This window comes from Bubalus kerabau, chromosome 3 (assembly GCF_029407905.1).
Source record: "Bubalus kerabau isolate K-KA32 ecotype Philippines breed swamp buffalo chromosome 3, PCC_UOA_SB_1v2, whole genome shotgun sequence".
Lineage (NCBI taxonomy): Eukaryota > Metazoa > Chordata > Mammalia > Artiodactyla > Bovidae > Bubalus > Bubalus kerabau.
In genome coordinates, this window is record NC_073626.1 from 4,243,943 (window position 1) to 4,265,624 (window position 21,682).

At 53.7% G+C, this 21,682-nt stretch overlaps 1 protein-coding gene across 3 annotated transcripts in view; it reads left to right on the forward strand.

The window, feature by feature from the left end:
• The first annotated feature begins 1,367 nt into the window (after nucleotides 1-1,367).
• The window catches only part of RREB1 (ras responsive element binding protein 1), a 119,471-nt gene continuing 99,156 nt past the window's right edge, over nucleotides 1,368-21,682 (forward strand). The window contains exon 1 of one of the 3 annotated variants that reach the window (XM_055570530.1): nucleotides 1,368-1,548. The gene's annotated coding sequence lies outside the window, so the exon portion shown is untranslated. Of the gene's footprint in view, nucleotides 1,549-2,184; nucleotides 2,306-6,653; nucleotides 13,227-21,682 lie in introns of those variants that run through there. The other 2 variants (XM_055570532.1, XM_055570529.1) reach the window with 2 other exon arrangements.

A 21,682-nucleotide genomic window follows, 5' to 3' on the forward strand; every position in this document is an offset into this window, starting at 1 on the left:
AGCCCTCTGAGAGAAAGAGATATTGCATGTGGCTTCCCTGATCCCTCGGAGGGCGACGAGTATGACACAGCATCAGCCGTGCCATCGCCGGGTGGGGATCCAGGGGGCCGCCCCTTGGGGGCAAGGCAGCCCCCGCCGCCGAAGCATCAGTTGTGGAGCGCGGGGAAGGGAAGGTGACAGAGGCCGAGGCAGCGGTGAATGAGTTGGGGCGGCAGTCCCAGAGCAAGAAGTACTGGGCCCTGGGAGAGAAACAGCCCGGAGTTGGGGGCGGGGTGAAGCGCCAGTTCCTTCATCTCCCGCCCCGTCGTCTGCCTGTCCCACCTGGATGCACAGCGAGGACCGCGTGGGGAGGGAACCGCGCGGGTGGGGCTCGGCTCCCCCATCTGCCTCTGAGACCAAGAGGGGCGGCGTCGGAATAGGGGACCCCGCCCCCCCGCCGCGGCACCCCCCTCGCGGCCTCCGAAGTGCCCCTCTCGCGCCTCCCAGGCGTCGCTGCCTCTTCCCCTCCTCCGTTAAAATAGTGAAACAAACCACTGAGTGAAGTGATGGAGAGCCGGGGGCGGGGAGTCGCCCGCAGTGAGGGGCTGGAGTGGGGAGGAGGGGGGCGCGCAGTGGTCCATGAAGGTGGCTCGCCCGCAAAGAACGCCGCGCAGGTCGCATCGCGCTCGGCCGCCGCCCCCGAGACCCTTCCCCCGGGGATGGGGGAGGGGAGGGCGGCCCAAGCCCTCCTCTCGCTGGGCCCCCGGGGGCGCCCGCGGAGGGCGTGGGGGCCAACCTGGGGCTGCGGTGGGGGTGCGGCGGGGGGCTGCAGTGTCCCGCCATCCCGGGTATGGAGACTGCAGTCAGCCCGCTAAAATCGGGGCGGAGGGCTGCGGCGGGGCCCGCGGTCTCCCCCGCCCCCCGGCCCGAGCGCGGCCTCCGCCGCCGAGACCCTTCCCCGGGGTGGGGGGCGGCCCAAGCCCTCTTCCCCCCTGGGCCCCCGGTGGCGCGCGCGGAGGGCGTGGGGGCCAACCTGGGGCTGCGGTGGGGGTGGGGTGGGGGACTGCAGCGTCCCTCCATCCCGGGGATGGAGACTGCAGTCACCCCACTAAGAACGGGGCGGGGGGCTGCGGCGGGGGCCGGGGTTCCCCCCCCACCCGACCCCGGCCCGAGCGCCGCAACCGCCGCCGCCGCCGCCGCTCAGTAACACGTCCCCAGGAGACGCGCAGGAGCAACACGTGATGTGTCTACTTATCAGGGTGAGAGGGGGAGAGCGGGGCTCCGAGCGTGCGGGCGGGCAAGCGGGGCGGGGGGCTGGGGCGGGGGCCGGGACGGCGGCCGGGGCGCCGGGGTCGCCAGCTCCTCGCCCACCTCCCTCCCCGCGGGGCGAAGCGGAGCGGGGGGGGGGGGGGGGGGAAGCGACTGCGGAGTTGATGAACTTTGCACATCCAGAAACGCCATTTTGATTCCTTTTCCGGAACAAGTTTGCATCTCTGCTCGATCCCTTCCCGCAGCCCACCGGTCCCCTCGGCGTCCTCGCCCGGGAGCCCCCAGCGCCCTGGCCCGGCCGTGAGTACGCGCCCCCGGGCGTTCCGGCTCGCGGTCCCTCGGGCGGCCGCGAGATGTCCGGGGCTGAGCCGGGAGCAGCGACCTTTCCGAAGAACTTTTGGGGATGTGGGGAGGGTGAGGTCTGCGCAGGGCGCGCCGCACTTTTCCAACTCCGCGTCTCCCCCAGGGGCCGCGAGGACCCAGGAGCCACCCCCCACCGCACCCCACGGCCGCGGCGCTGCGTGCGCTCCGGGGGCCGGCGTGGGATGAGCCGGGCAGTCCTCGCCCCTCGGGCTGCTGCGCGCCGGGCCGCTCCTCCTCCCCGCGTCCTCCCCCCTCCTCCCCCCTCCTCCCTCCTCCTCCTCCCCTTCCTCCGCTCCCTTTCCCCTTCCCGAGCCGCCGGCTCTGCCAACCAGCTCCCAGCGCGAGCCGCCGGCCGCAGCGCCCCGCCGCCGGGGGACCTGATGCGCATCCATATTAGCCGTCCGAGCGCAGGAATCCGGCCCGACCCGCGCCGCCGCGCCCGCCGCCGCATTTATTTTTAACCGAGCCCCGCCGGGGGGACTCGGAGGGTGCGCGCCCGGCCGGCCAGAGACATCTTCCCAGCGCAGTTCTCCATCTTCCGCCCTCTCTCTCTCTCTCTCTCTCCCCCGACATCCCTCCTCCCCCCCCCCCCCCATGTGGGAGGGGAAACTCTTCTCCTACATACTTTCGAGTCCCTCTCGGGCCGAGAGGAGCGCGGAGATGACGGCGCCCGCCCGCCCGCCGCCGCCGCCAGGTATCCGGGGGTGCCACGCTCGGGGGGTTCCACGCTCGGGGGTGGGGGTGGGTGCTCGCCGGGGGTGGGGGGGTACCGCGCGGTGGGAAGCATCCGCCGCGCCCTGCGCTGCGGACTTTGATCGTCTCCGGCGGACGGCGCCGGCCCCGGAGGGGGCCCTGCGCCTTCACCGCTCCCGGCTCGTGGCTGCTGGTCACGCCGACCATCGCGCCCCCCCACCCAACCACCGCGCCCCGGGTGACCGCGCGAGGGGCGGGGGGGCGCGTCCGCGCGTATTGTTCTCTGGCCTTTCCGCTGGCGGTGTACGTGTTTTCGTGGGAGCCATCGGTGTGGAGCGGAGCCTGCATCGCGGGGCGGGGGGGGGGGGGGGGACCTCGGCGCCCGGCGCCGTCACGAGCACAGGAAGGAGGCCGGGAGCATCCGAGGCGGGGCCGCCGGGGCCCGCTTCGCCGCCCAGCTGTGGAGCGCTCTCGGAAACTTTTGTCCGCAGCCCGCTGGACCAATTTTTTTTTTTTTTTTTTTTTTTTTTGCCGAGTTGTGGGGCTTCCCTGCCTCATCCCATCCCAGCCCCGTAGCGTCCAGCAAGGCCGGGATGCGGGGGTGGGGGAGAGGACCTGGCGTCCAGGGGCTGGGGGGTCCAGTGCGCCCCCCGCGCGCCCCCCTCCTCCTCGGCCCGTCCCCCCGCGCCCACCCGCCCCCCACCTCCCCGCTCGCGGTCTCTTAGGAAACTGCGACCTTAATGGTTGCTAAGGAGCAGGGGAGGTCCTTCCCGTCGCCGGCCCCCTCCCTGGGAGCGGCGCGTTCTCTGGACCGGGCCGAGGGTCGCGTCGAGGATGGGAGGGCTCGCTCCCCGCCGCCCGCCGGGCCCGGGGAGGCGCGTGAGTGCGGGGCGCGCTGGTCCAGTCCACTCTTCGGCGGGGCCACTTTGCTTTTCGGACGGGCCGGGGGTCGGGGGGGAGAGCGATGTGTGGGTGGGGGGCAGCAGAGGACGCCCCCCGGGCGCGGGGACCGGCCGGCGGGCGGGCCGGTTGACAGGCGCCGCGTGCAACTCGCGTCCCGCGTCCGCGGTGCATCCGTGATGGGTTATAAAAGAGAAGAAAAGTATTTCTCCTTGCTCAGCACATTTGCCCTGCCTGGCTCCTTACTGGTTAGAAGATAGAACGTGAGCCCAGATCCGGACGAGCAGTTCACATTCCATTACGAAATTCTACACGGCTTCAGAGCCAGCAGCAGCACACATTCGGGCCACTTTGGAGTTTTTTCGGTTTCTTTTTTGGGGATGGTGGTGGTGGAGAGAGATGGAAAGGCGAATTAAAAAAAAAACACACACACAACTCTGGGGTATCCTGAAAAACCTGTCTGAGGGTTTTCGGCAGCAGAAACATTCACCCCACGCTTGTTTTAGAGTTTAGATTTAAAAGCCAGTGGAAATGAAATTTGCCTGTTGGATAGAGATGCTGGAAATAGCGAGGTGTTTCTGTCTTGAAGAAGAGACTGGAGGTGATTTCTGCAAAGGCTGCCAAGTCGTTAATGTGCATCCCATGTTTTCCGGATAGTTTTCTTCTAGATATGCAGTGGTGTGTGCCTGGGCGTGAGTGTTTTCAAATTTAATTGATGTGGAAAGCGGAGAAAAGGGAACTGCAAAGAAAAGGATGGTTTTTGTTTTGTTTTTCCCCACGGCCCTTAAAAGCATCCTCTAGGGCTGGTGCCTTCTGGAGCAGGCAGGTATGGTTCTAAATCCTAATGTAACCCGGAAGTCTTGTTAGAGGCTGAAGCCTTGGCTGAAACTTTTTTCCTCTCGCTTTCTTTTTTTAAACGTGTAGTTCTTTTCTTCCTTCAAGAGTCACACAATCACACAAATTATTCTTCAAGTAATTTTGTGCAAAGGTGAGTCACTAATTTTAGTTATTCCCCCCCCTCCCAACTTTTACCTTTGCCCTTGGGAGGAAACTTCTGGGTATCCTCTCATGGATCTTGCTTTGATGTGTTTTGGGCTTTGGTTACACTGATGAATTAAACATTTGAATGGCTTTTATCAACTTTTAAATGTGTGAAAAAACACCTTCCTTCCCACCCCACCCCCCTTTACAAAAGAAAGGGAGAGCCCTTTGATTTGTTACTTGTTTACCTTGTGCTTCATTTTAGGTTGTTAATGAACTTGCACTGTTTTATTATTCCTAAAAATACTGCCAAACAGGTTGCATTTTAGGATGTTTTGTTTTTAAAGAGGATTTGCTGGTTACGTGATACTCATAAGAAAATGCTGCTGACCTTTTCTGTTACATGGCATATCATTCCCTGGGTTTTTCTGGATATCACTTTGCTTCTCATCAGAAATTCAGAGCCTGGGCCCTTATGGCAGACAAGCGTTTGTTGTGTGATGGGAAGATGGGTCTGACTCAGCTGGCACAGGTGGGGCATCCATTCCTAACTGTTTGCATCATCTCACAAATGACCCTTTGATGGAAGGGTCTTTTATTTTAGACTCCTTCAGGCAGGCTCCGGAGCTCTCATTCTGTATCCAGCATATGGGCAGAATGTTGAAGGAGGAAAATAAGGCTCCTGAGCCAGTCTGCATCATCCCGTAGCAGTTGTTGATGGATTCTTTGCTGTGTGCAGGGCCCTATACAGTTGCCATTATGTGGTTTGCATTTTTACCCAATTTTGAACTGCTATGCTAGTCCACTTCCTAAAACCAGTTTGGAAATCTTTGCTGGTTGTGTTATGCTTAGTTGTTACCATCATTTATTACCTTCAGTGAAGGACACTTCCCGGTTAATGAAATTAAGAAAAAAGTCTACCCTTTGGGGGGTTTTGTATGGCATAATTAATATAAATTTAACTCCTGCAGAAAATTGATTAAAAGTGCTCACTCGAAGTAGTCAGAAGTGAATCCTTTTGATGTTTCTATTCATTATCCTTCTGAAAAGTAGGTGGTGCTTAAAAGGTCATAGGATAAGGGTTGCTAAGCAGCTAAACAGAAGGATGCTAAAATTAACCGAAGCATTTTTGAAAGGGAGTCCTCCCCTGTTTTACATCATTTAACTAGATTTAATTAATTTCTGAATCCTTCATGTCCTTTGGCCTAGGAAAGTAGGATGTTAAGTTTGTTTTGTTTTTGTTATCATATTTAAATAATCTCTCTTTTGTAAGTGTCTTCTTATTGAAGTTCATGCTCTGACCAGACCTGGTGTCAGATGGCAGCTTGTCTGGGTGAACGTCTTGTCTGTTAACCTGTGTGTTCAGATTAAATCCTCGCTTCCCTGGGAAAGGTGTGTGTAACATCACCTTATTTCATTTATTAATAACAGATGGCTTAGTTTGGAAAACATACCTCATCTGTGAAGTGATGTCTCATTTTGCCCTTTACTAAACAGGTTTGTGTTTGGAAGCTAGAAATGCAATAGACAATCAGCAGGACGCAGGCGGTAGAGCCCCTCCTGACCCAGGACAGTGGTCTTCTTCCCCTTTTCTGCTATTAGATTAAGTTTTGATAGAGCGCCTCCTTTTCACTCCACCTCCCCATCTCAGTTTATTTCAGCCCCTTTTTGAAAATAATTCCATTAGATGTAGAGTATCTTTGGGACCAAGTGTTCAGAAGCAACACTTGAAGGATTTTGGAGTTTTTCAGTAAGAAGAAAAAGGGTTGTAGTCTAACCAAAGCCGTGGTTGGTAACCATCTCTTGGCTGAAAAGCAAGCTCACTGCAGCTCAGAAATTTCCCTGTCTCAAGGTTACTTGTGTGCATCTGACCTGCCAAACAGGCAAAGTTGAGTAATGTTTTTTATATCCAAATACAATGAAGAAATTAGATGGGTTTTCTTGGGAGGGGCAAGGTTAGTGAGTTTTCTTTCTGTCTTTTAGACTTACAAAGTGGATTCTGAGTAGAAATAGCCATGGCTCTCTTCAAAAAGCAGGGGTCAGCCTGTGACCTCTGCACCCTGGGGGGCCTACCTATAAACCAGAGGGAAAAGGTGTACCCTCTGAAACAAGGGGCAGGCATACACTGTGCCTTCTGAAATGCATCACTTATTTTTCATTTCCCCCGTGCCCAAGGAAGGCGGAATACAGAGAGGAAAACCATCTGCGGGGTTGTCTTGATGGCCGAAGTGGAAGACCGAGGAAGATGGGGCGGGAGGACGATGGGCTTTTCCCTTTCTGTTAGCCGTCCTCTGGGACGGAGCCACCTGCTGTGCTGGTCTCCGTTTCCCTCCTCACCTTCCCCGGGTGTTGCAGCAAGGGCAGCTGAGAGTAGCTGGCAGTGGTTGGTGGAGACTGGGGGCGGGGATGGGGAGGGGAGGGATGACCCAGAGGAGGGCGCAGGGAGCTGCCCCTTGCAGCGACTGCTGCATCTCGTTTCGGATGGTACTCTGGGTACAGGTGAGCCAGTCTGCCCATCAATAAAGGTGGCTGCCAGTGAATAGGTGCTTAGACAAAAGAAGTGGGAGAGGGTGGAGACTGTTTGTTCAGTGTGATTCAAGCAAGCAGTGCTAAATAGAATTTGAAAGCCTCTGTGAAGTCCCCGAGTCTGGGTACGGGCGGTCCGGCGGGATTCACCTGAGGCCTTTCAGACTCGCCGAGGGCGGGTGGTCCTGATGGGGGTGAGAAAGCCCAGGCAAAAGCCCCACATTCTTTGTCAGCCGGCCAGACGGGCGGAGAAAAAGTCTCAGTGGGGGTAATTAGATAAAGCTTTTAAATGGCTCTATTTGTTTTTTCCCTGGCTGGTTTGGTATCTCATCTCTTCTCCCCCCTCTTTCAGAAGCTGCCGGGTAAGACGGTCCTAAGAAATGTTGGGGGCCGTTAGTGGTTTCATTACTTGGGACATTTCATTTTTCGTTAGGGCGGACCCTGGACAAAGTGAACTTCACCCTGCTTTTGTGGAGGCCTTGAACAAAGATTTGAATTTTATCCTCAGAGCGGGAGCGGCACAGTGTGAGGGCTGGGTGGGTGTATTAACCCATTTTCCAGCTGTGCCAGCCTCCACCCTGTGGCTGGTAATAAATCAAGCCCAGGACCCAGAACTCCCAGCTCCAGCCTCACTCCAAACAACACCTGCTTTTTCAAGTCAGCTTGGCCTCAGAAGACAGAGCATCAAATATACAGGGCCTGTTTATCTGTGTGTGTGTGTGCTTTTTAAATGAGACCAGATCCTTTGACAATAATTTCTGTGGTTGAATGTGAAGATGTAAGGCAATTAAAAAAGAAACTTTTTTAGCCTTTGGCAGCGTTTTTCTTGATGAACATGATTATAGACATTTTTTTTTCTACCTCGTGAGATCATTGTAAGGATAAAATAAATGTTTCAGAAAGTCAGAATCTATATATGGAAGAAAGTGGTGTATTTTGAGCTCAGGAAGCTTTGTGGGTATCCACTCTGGATTTCCTTTCCAGAACTGTGCACAACTCCAGTACTCAGGCAGAGTTTATGTTTGCTTCGAGTGCCCAGAGACAAACAGGCCAGCACATTATTCTTCGTGAAGTTTACTTGTGCGCTTAGTCGTTCAGTAGTGTCTGACCTTTGTGACCCCATGGACTGTAGCCAACCAGGTTCCTCTGTCCATGGGATCTTCCAGGCAAGAATACTGGAGTGGCTGCCTTTTGCCTCGCTCGGATCTTCCTGACCCGGGGAGCGAACCTGTGTCTCCTGCAGTGCAGATGGATTCTTTCCCTGCTGAGCCATCACTCAGGGATGAATTTTAAGGGACAGGCAGGTGGTAAGCTTTGGGTGCACTCTTTAGAGCAGTGACTCTCAGCTTGGTGGTTCCCCTCCCCCTCCGCCCCCACCCCACCTCCGCCGGCCCAGGGGGTGCCTGGCAATGTCTGGAGACTCTGATTGCCTTGCTGGTGGAGGGGATGCACCGGCCTTCAGTGGGTCCAGGCCAAGGATGCTGCTGTTCTTCCCACAATGCACTGGGAATCCCCGCAACAAAGGCTCATCCAGCCCCCAAAGTCAGTAGGTAGAATCCATCTGCACTGCAGGAGACACGGGTTCAATCCCCGGGTCAAGAAGATCCCCTAGAGAAGCAAAAGGCAACCACTCCAGTATTCTTGCCTGGAAGATCCCATAGACAGAGGAACCTGGCGGGCTACAGTCCGTAGGGTCACAAAGGTCAGTAGCCCCAAAAGTCAGTAGGCCCGTGTCACGTGTGCAAGCAGCCTGGTGTTCTCGCTGTGCTGCATGTGGCATATTTGGGGATCTGGAATTTCATGGAGCGAGTAAGGTCTCCTTCCAGGACTATAAGGTGCCGTGTTGGCAAGTCCAAGATGTCACAGGAGATTGGGGGTTGGGCAGGATATTTCAGTGGCGTTCTGTATATTAAAAACCCCTTTAGTCAATAAAAGTTCCAGAACTTTTCTGCTTCTAAAACAAACCAGATTCGTGGGTGCTGGGAAGCTGCTCTGATAGGTGGTACTTCTTCGCTCATTTGGGAAACTGACTCCCGTGCTGTCATCCGCCCCTTCTCCCTCGCGTTCTAAGTCGTGTGGAGGGCACGACACCCCCGCCCCCCCGCACCACTGCTTTTTCCCTCAGTGTTTGAACAAGCCCCTACTTGCTTGACAGTTCATGTTTTCACCCTTGTAGTCTTGCTTATTTAAGTTTTCCTAAGTTTTTGCAAAATTCTTACATAACTTTCCACCCTTGTTAAAGTGCAGTGTTGGGGGGGACCGGGGCTTCTGTCCACACGTCTCCCCTCGAGTGGGCACCTGGCTGACTCCAGGGAGGGCTGGGGACGGATCGAAGCGGGGAAGAGACGGTAGTGAGTTTTATGTTTTGGGGGCTCCCCGGCCTCAAAGACCCCAAAAGGAGGTTGGTTTGAAGGAAGAAGAAATGTGGTATACAAACACTAAATTGCGTTTTCCCAGACCAGACATGTCCAAGGAGAGTGGCGGGAGCCATCTTTAGCCACAGATGCCACTTGCCTGACCCGTGTCCTGGTCTACCCCATCTCTCAGCTCGGAGGCAGGGTTTGGGGGAAGCTTTGGAGCAAAAAGAAGGCAGGAAGAGAGGGGGAACGATTCCCGAAAGGGCGGGGCAGCCTGTGGTGGGAAGTGACGGTTGCCCCCAAAACCATCTGGGCTGGCACTTACTTAAGAGAAGCGTTGCACATTCTGCAGGCAGCTTTCTTTACATCCTCGTCCTGCCAACAGGCTGTCAGGGTCCCTCCATTCACGTCCCTCTGGGCTGATGGTGGCAATGACCTGCCCGGAAGCCACCTTTACCACGCGGCTCCTGGCCTTGCATCTGGTGCCCCGCTGCCCCCTTCCGCACCCCATAAACCGGCCACTGTCCCTGCCTGTCTCCACTGACAGCTTTTGCCAGGCGGAGGGTCGCCTGCAGGTGCATCAGAGGGAACTTGTAGAGAGAAGAGTCCCTCCCCCCACTTCTGGAAGGTGAACTGAAACTCACCATCTGCCCAGCCTTCTAGGCCAGTCCCTGACTCAGGTCTCTCCCACCCCAGCCAGACCCCCCTGGACACCCCTGTGCCATCCGACTCCAGGGTCAGCTGCCCCGCTGTCCTGACTGAGGCTCTCCTCGGGTCACAAACACCTCCCAAGTCAATTTCCTGGCACCTTTGTCCACCCTCCGTTGGTGGACACTAGCCACGCGTGGGGTTTGCCGGCTGAAAAACATCTCTTGGCTCCCTGCTGTCTGCAGGAAGAAATCCAAACTCGTCGACTTGGCACACGAGGACCTCGTTGGCGGTTCCCAGACGGTCTTCCTGGTTCCAGCCCTTCCCACTCCCGCTCCGCGAGGCAGCCACAGCAGGAGCTTCTGCTTCTCCGTGGATCACTCACTTGGCTCTGTCCCCACCCCCCATCTCCTTGCAAACATTTCCTCACTCTACTTTCAAGACCCATCTTAAATACCACCTTTTGCATGGAGAATCAGGTCCTCCATCAGAATAACCCTTACCCCATCTGGCCGGTCTGTCTGTTGTAATTTACCTGTTGGCATGTTTTCCCCATCTGGAGAATAGGCAGTGACTTCAAATCATATTTTTCCATCTTCTGTACCTGGCTCAAGGGTTGCGTTTGTTGTCATTTAGTCATTCAGTCGTGTCCGACTTCTTTTCGACCCTGTAGACTGTAGCCCACCAGGGCTCCTCTGTCCATGGGGTTTCCCAGGCAAGAAGACTGGAGCAGGTTGCCATTTCCTTTTCCAGGGGATCTTGCCGACCTAGGGATTGAACACGCATCTCCTGCATTGGCAGGCAGATTCTTTACTGCTGAGGTATCTGGGAAGCCTCAAGGGTTGCGTAGTTGATGCTTATTCAGTAATTATTGTTGAATCCATTTTCAAATACAAAAAACACAGTTTTTCTGAAGAGGTGCAGGTTATTTTTGGAAAAGAGCACTATAATTTGAGAAGCTAAGTCCTAAATATCGGTACAGATTAAGAGAAGGAAACTAAAGTTTTCCAGCAAACCCATCTCCCAGAAATTGGGTGCTAAGTGCACACTGGTGGGAAAGTGTTTTGAATTACAGAAATCTTAAAATAAAAGTTTGCTCAGCTTAATTTACTCAGAATTAAAGAGAAAGAAAACGTTGTTAATGCCTGATTGCTCTAAAAGCTGTCACACTGGGGCCCTTACTAATTATAACCACTTTTCATGGCTCTTGGTTTGAAGTTTATATTAAATAGGAGAGATGGGCACACAGATCAAAGACCAGAATCATTTCAGAGCTCCAATGTGTGGGCCCATTTTCTCTGCTTAGTTAGATTTTTGTTTCATTAGTGGTATGAGTTAATAGGAGTGTTGGTCTGTATATAATTTAACTTTTCTTTTTTGCCATTACTGCTTGGATTTAACACAAAATGCCAAACCAGCAACCTACAGGGTACAGATCTTGCTTTATGTGTGTCTGTGTGTGCACAATATACATTCATACTTACGTGATAGAAGTTGATTATAGATCATATTTACAGAAAGAATCATTTCCACTGTTCTATGGGAAATTCCTTTGTGCTGAGACCTTATTGTTAAAAAAACACACACACAAATACTGCGCATACACAAAATCTTTTCTTAGCTTTCTTCTAGAAGAGGTACATATGTCTTCAGAAATAGGGGATATGGAAGACAACGCAAAGATGGGGTGAGAGAGGCGTTTTATGGATCCTTTTATACTTTTATATTTGTAACTATGTGGATAGGTTTCCTTTTCAAATAAGGAATTTTTTTTTTTTACATTAGAAGATCTTACTATCCTTTATACAAGATTAAATCTTAGTCGATTAAAAGTACATTATTGCTGCCCTTAAATATTCCTTAATGTCCTCACCTGATAACTAGAGTTTAGGCTCAGATCTGGCAGATACATTCAAATATATTAGCCCAACTTCATCTTATTTCTAAGGAGGTTTGTATATTTTCCTCTCATGTGAAAAAAGGTGTTTTTTTTTTTTAAGCCATTTTCTCTTAGGCTTTAGGGCTTTTAATTGTTTGGAAGGGTAATTACATAAAACTGCCTAGTGAGCATCTCAAACAGGTTTTCACAACTTGGTCAGTTAAAACTACGTTGGATCAAATTGTTCCACTTAAAATTTTGAACCAAGTATAATTTAAAGGAGGCTCAGCTCGCACACCTTAGTCTCAGTTACACTTGTTTTTAAAATCATGAAAATAAAGTTTCTGAAAACCGTTTGTTGTTTTAGAGCTTACCTCTGTCCATGGAATTCCCCAGGCAAGAATACTGGAGTGAGTAGCCATTCCCTTCTCTAGGGGATCTTCCCGACCCAGGGTCTCCTGCATTGCTGAGTGAAAGTCACTCAGTCATGTCTGACTATTTATGACCCAATGGACTACACAGTCCATGGAGTTCTCCAGGTCAGAATACTGGAGTGGGTAGCCTATCCCTTCTCCAGCAGATCTTCCCGTCCCAGGAATTGAACTGGTGTCTCCTGCATTGCAGGCGGATTCTTTACCAACTGAGCTATCAGGCAGGCAAACTCTTTCACCATTGGAGCCGCCAGGGAAGCCCCTAATGAAGCTTTACAACCCTGTTTTCCTAAAATACTGCATCGAGTTGGATTTAGTATCCCATTCAGCCTCCTTTCGGAGAAGGCAGTGGCACCCCACTCCAGTACTCTTGCCTGGAAAATCCCATGGACGGAGGAGCCTGGAAGGCTGCAGTCCATGGGGTCACGAAGAGTCGGACACGACTGAGCGACTTCACTTTCACTTTTCACTTTAATGCACTGGAGAAGGAAATGGCAACCCGCTCCAGTGTTCTTGCCTGGAGAATCCCAGGGATGGGGGAGCCTGGTGGGCTGCTGTCTGTGGGGTCGCACAGAGTCGGACACGACTGAAGTGACTTACCTTCAGCCTCCTTTTGGAAAACAGGCACTTTCCACCGCCGAATTTGCAAACCTCGTAGTGCTGCTTTTTTTGTTGTTTTTTAAACTATAGATCTTTATTTATTCAACAACTTTGAACTTCAGCAATACGACAGCTGTGATAAGCACCAGGGATATTACTAGTGTGAGAAAGAGGCAGTGGCTAGCTTCGCAGACATGGAAAGACTCTGGACCACTGAGTGGTCTGCGTCCGGGCGGCGTGTTCGGTGCGGCAGGGGCGTGTGATGTGCTGGCGGAGTGGAGGATGCCGAGAGGAAAGGGCGTGCAGGGGCACGGACGGTGGGGCTCACGCCCCGAGGTTGGCGAGGAGGCCGGAGTGCGGAGAGGAGCCCACCAGGCCTGAGGACCGCGTGGTGCGGTGGGCGGGGCCGGAGCCGCGGCGCCTCCCTCGCAGGTATTTGGAGTTTCCCTGAAGAACTCTGGGAATCCTTGCAGGGTGTCAGGCCAAGGACTGGCATGATGAGATTTGCATTTTTAAAGACCGCTCCTGGCCAGAGTGGAAGATAATCTAGAGCAGAAGGCAGCAGCTCTTCCGCCTTCTGTTTGCAAGACCGTCGAGAAGGTTAGTGGTTCGCGGCTTTGAGAAGCAGCGGCGGTGCGGACTGGCTGGAAGTGGAGGTGGGAGCCAGGGTGCCTTCGGTGGAGCTGGAGGCAAGAGGAAGGGCTGGAGGCTGGGCGACATGATTTCCAGGCCTCTGGCTTCCCTGGCGGGCGGCTGGTGCTGCTCCTCTTCGGGATTAGGTTGCGGGATAAAGCCAGGTTTATGAACCAGGTACGTTCCTTGCTCTTTAAAGAAGTGATATGTTTGAACTTTATCACCGTTTTCTCTACTTGAACTGTTTTCATGGGTTAAAACGTTAATGTACCTGGCGTGGATGACTCCCGGAAAGGACTTCTATAAAAATGAGAGACAGAAGTGAGGTTCTTCCCTATGGCTTCCTCCTCCCCTCCTCTCTCTCCTCTTCTTTCCTTTTTCTCCTTTTTAATTTCCTGAGGCCAAAAGGAAGTTGGAAGAGTTCTTGCCAGTAGCCCAAGCTTCCGAATGGTTTTCAGATGAGACATATGACTAAAGTCTTGAGCACATTTAAGTTTCTGTTTGCTTTAAAGATGGTTTATCTCTTTGACTTGAGCCTGGGGCTCGGGGGCAGAGGCTCCAGGTAAGAACCGAGGCAGGACTCTCAAACTTGCCCCAGTTGTCCACTGAAGAGGGTCAGAACTCTTCTGCTGACCTGACTATCCCAACTTTCTTCTTACTTTTTTAGTCCCCACTGATGCTCTGAGTGTCTTAGAACGACATCAGTATTTTGCTTGACCAGTGATGTGTGTGGAAACAAAGTTCCTTCAATGAACCAAATTTGCCACGTGTCTCCCAAGGGTGCCCAAGGAAGAGAGTCCATCCTTGCCCAGGGCTGGTCCCCACTGAGCCGCGGTCCAGCCTGCGTCGGACCGTCTCCGGTGATGGCAGATTTGCTGTCTGCTCCGAGGCAGTCCATGGAGTTTTACTGCATTAGTTAGCTTTTTTTTTTAATTCTTCTCAAGGCAAACAGAATCTTTCTGGAATGGAGCTAGAAAGTGCTGTTTTCTGCTGAGTTGGTGAAAGCTAGGAGCTGGAGGACAGGCCACTGCCTGGTGCAATCTGACCCCCAGAGAGTCCCTGGGGACTGACTGCCACCCTCCTGACTTCCTCCTGCACTCGAATTCCTGCTTCATGGGGGGTGGGAGGGGGTCCTGCCTCACTTGGCCTGCACGGCCATCCTCTTGGGTGTGAGCTAGGACTCCTTTCTTCAAACAGCCCCCAAGAAACCATGAACACTGCTGCTGGATTTGAGTAAAGCTTCTCCCGAAGTCATAGAAATGACTCATCCAAACCACCCATGAGCCCCAGTCTGCCGCTCCCTGGCCCCCACCACTTCTCTTTTCTATGGGATCCATCCTGACCCAGGTCACCCCACCGCTGGTCCCCAGAGAGCGCTGCCCCACTTGGGGAGAACAGGATTTTTCATCTTTTGCCTAAAGAGCACGGATGTTCCCGCATCAGCAACCTCACTCTTATTTGTACGGATGGCACACTTTATCTCAGCTGTACATTTGATAAGATGAGCTGATGAAGGGAAAAGCTCCACAGAGACCTTGCCCCTCCCACTCTTTCCAGCTGAAACAGCTTGGTGAGGGTGTGCTAGGAAGGGAAATTGAGAAACTGAGTTTGTGGCATCTTTTGGAAAATTTAAATCTTAAGGTTCAGTTGCACGCAGCTCAGCCCCTCACTTCATCATGACCCAAGCCGAAGCGTGGATTTGGAGATCGACTACATCTGTCAGAAAAATAGCTTACAGGGATGGCCTTGTAATGTGTCCAGAGTTGGGGTGGGTGGTACGTCCAGTGGCCAGTTCATGGTGAAGGTATAAGCTCACTTGCAGATCACCCGCCCATAACTGCTGGACAGTGGTGACAGTCCTTGCTGTCTGTTGGGTGGTTCTTTCTTTACGTGGCTGTGTGTTTAATCCCTGCTGTTGGTTCTTGACGGGCTTGGGGTGGTCAAATTATTGCACTTAGGGATCATAACCAAAACGGCTTGGCGCATTTTGCTGCCTTTACAGCGGATGGAATCTGGGGAGGTTCCTTTGGCTGGCTGGGAAGTCTAGTGATTGCTCCTGCTGTGTCCTGTATCTACAGACGGCAGAAGACATAGAAATCCAGCAGAAACTGACCTGGTTATTCATATTATAAACAAATCACTGAGAGTGTATTTAAATACAGTCAGCAGTCCGCCCTTGGTGAAAAGCATCAGTAGTCAAAGCGCACCTGTATTTGCTTTAAATCAGATAAACCAGATGTTGTATTTTAGGCTGTCTCTTGCCTGTGCTAGACTTAATCCATATATGACTCCAATCTTAAGTCAAAAATCTCAAGTTCCCGCACTTTTTCACCATTCTATGGTTGTTGGGTTTTTCATCTGGAAAACCACTCGCGTGATGGGGGAAGCGGTCGTGTGAACTAAGGTTTCAGGCACACACCAGTTATGTCCTCCTGAACTCTTGACATGGGTCATCCCATTCTGCCTTCACACCCCTTCGTGGCCCCCGTGATGTAGGTAGGATCATTATCCCCTTTATTTAGAGGAGGAAAAGACCAAGTGAGACAGCCAGCTCATCGTTGTCAAACAGCCTGAGCCCAGAGCCCATGCTGGCGGCCAGTGCTCCACTTCTCCCACGATGCCATGACATTGTCCCCAAGTGAATATGCCCCAAAAGCCTGCTGTGTGCAGAGCCGTGTGGTACACGGCAAGGGGAGAGCCAGGGACATGCATGGGACAGAGCTGCTGGCTCTTGGAAATAGCAGGTTAAAACCCAACCTGTGAAAAGACTGAATGTGGTTTTTAGACAAAGTCAGTTAGGCCATCACTTCTGTGGAAGATCAAGGGGGAGGGGAGGGTTGCTAGAGAGAGAAGCCTGCAAAGGTGCTTCGTTGTTGAATTGCTAAGTCCGGCTTTTTTGCCACCCCATGGACTGTAGCCCACCAGTCTCCTCTGTCCACGGAATTCTCTAGGCAAGAACCCTGGAGTGGGTTGCCATTTCCTTCTCCAGGGGATCTTCCCAATCCAGGGATCGAACCTGGATCTTCCTGCATTGCAGTAGGTGGTTTCTTTACCACTGTGCACCGGGGCATGGGTTGCAGAGATGCTGCTGGTTGACAAATCAGCCAGCGGGGAATGGCTGTCTCAGAGCATCTGGGGCCCGGGAGACCTTGCGGAGAGTTGGGGAGAGGCCCTGATTATCCTGCTGGGGGCCTCACTGTCCCCAAGTTCCCATCAGATGCTCCAGGGGGTGGGGAGGGTGGGCCTGCACTCGGGGCTTCTGCTGGTCCTGTGTGAGGTGGGGAGTGGGGTACACGCCTGCCCCTCAGCTTCTTTGTTGTGGACACCCACATTTAACCTCGCTGAAAGTGCTTGATCACCGATTCCAAGTAAGCATGGGTGTGTCGGCCACTTTGGAAGGGCCAGGACACTGTCGGCTCCGTGAGTGTCTGGGGACGAGGGTTTCTGGAGAGCCTGGTTCCTCCAAACAGGTCCCTTGTTCTTTGCTGTCATAACGGGGCATTCCCATTTCATTTAATTAATAAAATCAACATTTTGCCTCAGAGTCAGCGATCTAAGGGGCCACTGGTCTGTGGTTCCAGGGAGGTCGGCGCAATTGATCTGATACTGACCTGGGGCTTCCCTGGTAGCTCAGCCGTAAAGAAGCCACCTGCAGTGCAGGAGACAAGGGCTCCATCCCTGGGTCAGGAAGATCCCCTGGAGAAGGAAATGGCAACCCACTCCAGTATTCTTGCGTGGAGAATCCCATGGACCGAGGAGTCTGACGTGCTGCAGTCCATGGGGACGGAAAGAGCCAGACAAGACTGAGCGACTGAACAATTGCTAACCTGATGTTTGCATTTGTCCTTATTTAAGGGAGATAGCCTCAAGGAGAGGTTTCCGCCCCACCCCCACCCCCCGCTTCTTAAGCAGTAGGAGCTACAGGGACTGCGGGACAGCAGTGGAGGACGCCCTGTCTCCCTTGGGATGTTACTGGGGCGGGGGGTGTCCTGCCCTTTTATGGGGGCCCACTCGAGCAAGTTGTGGAACCAGCAAGTCTTAAATTGTGATGAGGGCTTCATGACCTGTTTCCTGTTTCCGGTGGGTCTGTTGGAGAAGGGTTGTTTTGAAATTTAGTAACAAATAGAGAATTTCAGTGTCCTGTGCTACCAGCTTGACTGTAACCGACCTAGCTTCCCCTTACTACCACCATGATTCTTACCGTTGCTATTTTGCTGGTGGCAGTTTGACAGTTCCAGTGAAAGAGCAGGGCAAGAAGTCTCGGCTGAAGGCCAGCATCCCATGCTGTCTCTTTCTCAGGGTTGGAATCAGCTTCCTGCATCGGAATGCTGCTCGACACCTCCCCCAGGCAGTAGGCTCCAGGGAGGCGAGGATGCCTAAGACGTGGTCCAGTCCTGAAACGCACCAGTGCGTCACAACCGGCAGAGACCGCAGGACAGGCAGTGGGAAGCGGTCGGGAAAAGAGGAAGTGATGGGGTCCTCAGATGTGAACGGCCGGCCACGTGGAGAAGCACGTAGGGAAGGGGAAACGAACATCTAGGCTGAGAGGAGTGTGAGTAGAGGCCCTGGGGGACGACAGCATGGGGCTTCCTGGGGGATGGGGTGGACGGGCGGTGGGATGAGGCCAGAGAGCAGGGTCGGGGTGCTGTGTCGAGTCGGGGCGGAAGGGGTGTTGAGAGGTGTCTCTGGCTGGTTGTGGAAGCAGTCGTGCGCCAGGAGTGCTTTGAAGCTGGGTTGACATGTGAGAAGTTCTGTCCTGGAGAGAACTCTGCTAACCCTTTAGAAAAATCAGGTTGCAGAGGAGGCATGTCTGGCAGAACAAACTTGACGTTGGTGCCGTACTAAACAGAATTATTTCCTCTCCTTTTTTTCAAAGAGATTTTTTTCAGTCCAGGACATGGGGGCTGCTGTCTAGGGTGGTGTTAAATGATCATTCAAAGGTGGGAGCTTGATTTTCAGCAAACAGAATGCAGTTCACAAAGGTTTAAACTTCCCAGGTAGTGTTTTACTGCTTGGTGCTTAAGCTCATCAGGGAGAGCAATAGACTCATCCAGGGAATTAGACTCACTTCTGTTCCCTCGAGAATACTGAGGCTGGATCCTGGGAGTCCAGGGGAGCTACTTACTCGTTAGGATCACTGGTTTGTCAGCTGGGAGTGAAGGCGGGCTTGGAGGGCGAGCAGATGAGCCTGTGGATGAAGATTTCTGGAAGTTGCCATGGATGTAGGACCTGCTCACAAAGATGAAGCTGCCTTGAGCAGGGGTGTCTCACCTGGGTAGCCCCTGCCCTTGCCCTGTCCCCCCCGCCCCCACCCCGCTGTTCCCGGTCCTCTGCAGAGATTTCACTTCCTCCCAGTGGTGAGGTTGGCCAGGAAAGGCCCACAGGGATGCAGGGTGTGAGGGCAGGTAGTGGGCCCCAGAGACGCTCGTGGTTGATTAATTACGGTGGAGGCACTTTCTGCCTCTACCCCTGGGGAGAACAGGTCCCTTTTTTAATATGCGTGACTTCATATGTTCATACGTTCAAGGCCTGAACTCAGGGACCGAGGGACCTGGCCGAGAGAGCTGTGGAAAATGTGGGGAGGCCCCTGCAGGTTGGACAGAACGCATACCTTAAGGTTAATAATTTCATCACCTAAAACTGATTTTTATATGGTAAGGTTTTATGAACTGCTGGCAGCCTCTCTCGTTCCGTTTTGTTTCTTAACCGTGCTCTCTCGCTGGCGCTGGGATGGTGCGGGAGGAGGTGGGATGCTGTGAGCTGGGGTGGGCTTTGGGGAGCCAGGCAAGGAGCTGCAGCAGAGATGGGAGGCTGTCAGAGTGCTGAGTGGATCCCCCTTGCCTGTGACCAGCCAGGGCATATCACTAAGGAAGGAGAGCCCCGCTTAGGGCCAGGACCCAGGGGTGCTTGCTGGTGTGACCCCATGGGTAGGGCAGAGCTATCGTCTTCCTCTTCTTAAGGACAGGAAACTGAGGCTTAGGGGAGTTACCTTTTTCTGAGATCATACAGGCGATGTCAGGCCACTGGGAAGCATTAGGCCATAGCTGCACACTGAAAGATGTTCTCCGGTCCCATGGGACTTCGGGACAGCTGGGTACCTGGAGAGAGTTCCCAGCCCAGCAACGGCGAACCTTGATCTGGACTTTTTAATAGTTCTCTGGGATTGGAGCTCAACACATTTGAGTGCTTCTACACGTAGAACATTGGGTTGAGGCATGATGAAGCCCCGTGGTTCTTGCCTTGGGGGAGTCCCCATCATGAAAAGGTGCAGGGCAGGGTCACCCCCAAGCCTTGCTCCCATGGGCAGGGGCAGGCTGCGGGTCACTTGGGGTGGAAGACCATGACCTGCAAGGTGGTGGAGTTGGAGGGTTCCTTGGGGAGTGGCAGGGTGGGGCAGAATTGGAGCTTTCCTTCTGTCCGTGGGACGCAGTCCTAAGGTTTGGAGCGGAGGAGTGACCGGCCACCTGATAAGGCTTGGGAGACATCCTTAAAGAGGGAGTGTGGCCACGGCTGTCCCCCGGGCGGCTGCTGGGGGCCCCGTCACTGCTGATTGCTGGCCCGAGGCAGAGAGCCCAGCCTGGTCAGCTGGTCCAGAACAAGCCCGGCAGCAGGCAGATCCCTGCATTGCTCCGCCAGACTGACGTCCACAAACGGGGGGCTTGCTTTCTTTACAGCTGCAGACTTGTTTCAAAGCTGACTCACACACTCTGGCTTAATATTTCACTTCTTAGTTAACCAGCTCCAGAGGAGCCACCGCAAGAGGGTGAAGGACCCCAGGGCAGCAGCAGACCTGCTTCCAGTTTAGGCCCCGATGGAGACGGTTCAGGCTCAGATCTCTGCGTGCTGGCTTGCCTCTTTGCGGGGCTTGTCCGCTGAAATGCTGGATCTTGTTTATAATGTTGGCTTGTTGGTGTGGAGGTTAACCCTGGTTTACCGAACCCAGGGCAGAGAGCCTTTCCTGATGGGTCCTGAGACTTCTACGAGGACCTGCCCTGGCCCCAGGTGTTGGGTGGGGCCTGAGCCCCGGCTCCTGATCCTTCCCCCGCATCCAGTTTCCAAGTCTTTGGCTCAGATGGTAAAGAATCTGCCTGCAGTGCAGGAGACCCGCGTTTGATCCCTAGGTCTGGAAGATTCCCCTGGAGAAGGGCATGACAACCCACTCCAGTACTCTTGCCTGGAGAATCCCATGAACAGAGGAGCCTGGCGGGCTACAGTCCATGGGGTCGCGAAGAGTCAGACCTGACTGAGTGACTCACCCTTCCTGTGTTATCTGTTGTTCAGTTGCTAAGTTGTGTCCTTGTGGTGCCCGGCTGCTTGCGGCCCCGTGGACTGCAGCACACCAGGCTCCTCTGTGCCCCAGTGTCTCCCGTTTGCTCAGACTCCTGTCCATTGAGTCTGTGATGCCATCTGACCATCTCGTCCTCTGTCGCCTCTTTCTCCTCTGGTATCTGCTGCTGCCCCAAAGGTGCCCTCCCCACCTGTGCTTGAAGCAGAGTGCTCTTATGAGGCTCTTAAAGCCCCTGGTGTGGTCTCCCCAGCTTTTTGTCTTGAGCTCTGGCCTGGGGTGCCATCATGGTCACCTCCCCATTCATCGGTGTCACTGGCATTTTAAAGACGCAAACATGGACGTCGCAGGCAGTCCCGTAAATGCTTTTCGTGCTTTTATTTCCACACTGCTCACAACAAGCCCACCAGGCTGGTGTCGTTAGCCACATTCTGCTGGTACAGAGGCACTGAATCATGCCCTGAAGGTCCAGGGGGCACTGGACCCTCCCCCCGCCCTTTCTGTATTTTCTCTCATTTAACCTCTGCTTCGACTTCTGAGGTCACTGTTATCTCCATCTTACAGGTGAGGAAGCTGAGGCTTAGGGAGTTTAAAGAACTTGCCTGAGGCCGCTCCAGGGTAAATGACATTGAGCCCGAGCTGGTGTACTCCTTAATCTTTGCTCTTCTGTATTTGTTTATGAAGTAAAACTTGCTAGCTTGGGGGTGGCTTAGAGCTGATGGCTTCTCTTGGATTTGTTTTCCGGGCTTTTCCCGTTCCTAAAGGAGGAGGGAGGAGCTGTTTGTCAAGTGCCCACTCCCGTGTGCAGTTCAGTTCAGTTCAGTCGCTCAGTCATGTCTGACTCTTGGCGACCCCGTGGACTGCAGCACACCAGGCCTCCCTGGCCATCGCCCGCTCCCGGAGCTCACCCCACTCCGTTCTAGGCTTGGTTATCTGTTTTCCTTGTACCAGAGTGTAAGCTCCCCGAGAGCTTCTTGCTGCATTTTCCCTGTTTGTTCACCCATGCCCGCAGGCACCCACCCTAGTGCCTGGCACAGCCTGGGTGCTCAGGCAGCACTGAATGAATGAATGAGCGGATCGTTTTATACCCCTGTCCGAGGTGGAGGCCCTCAGACAGAGCAGTTTGGTGCCTTGCCCA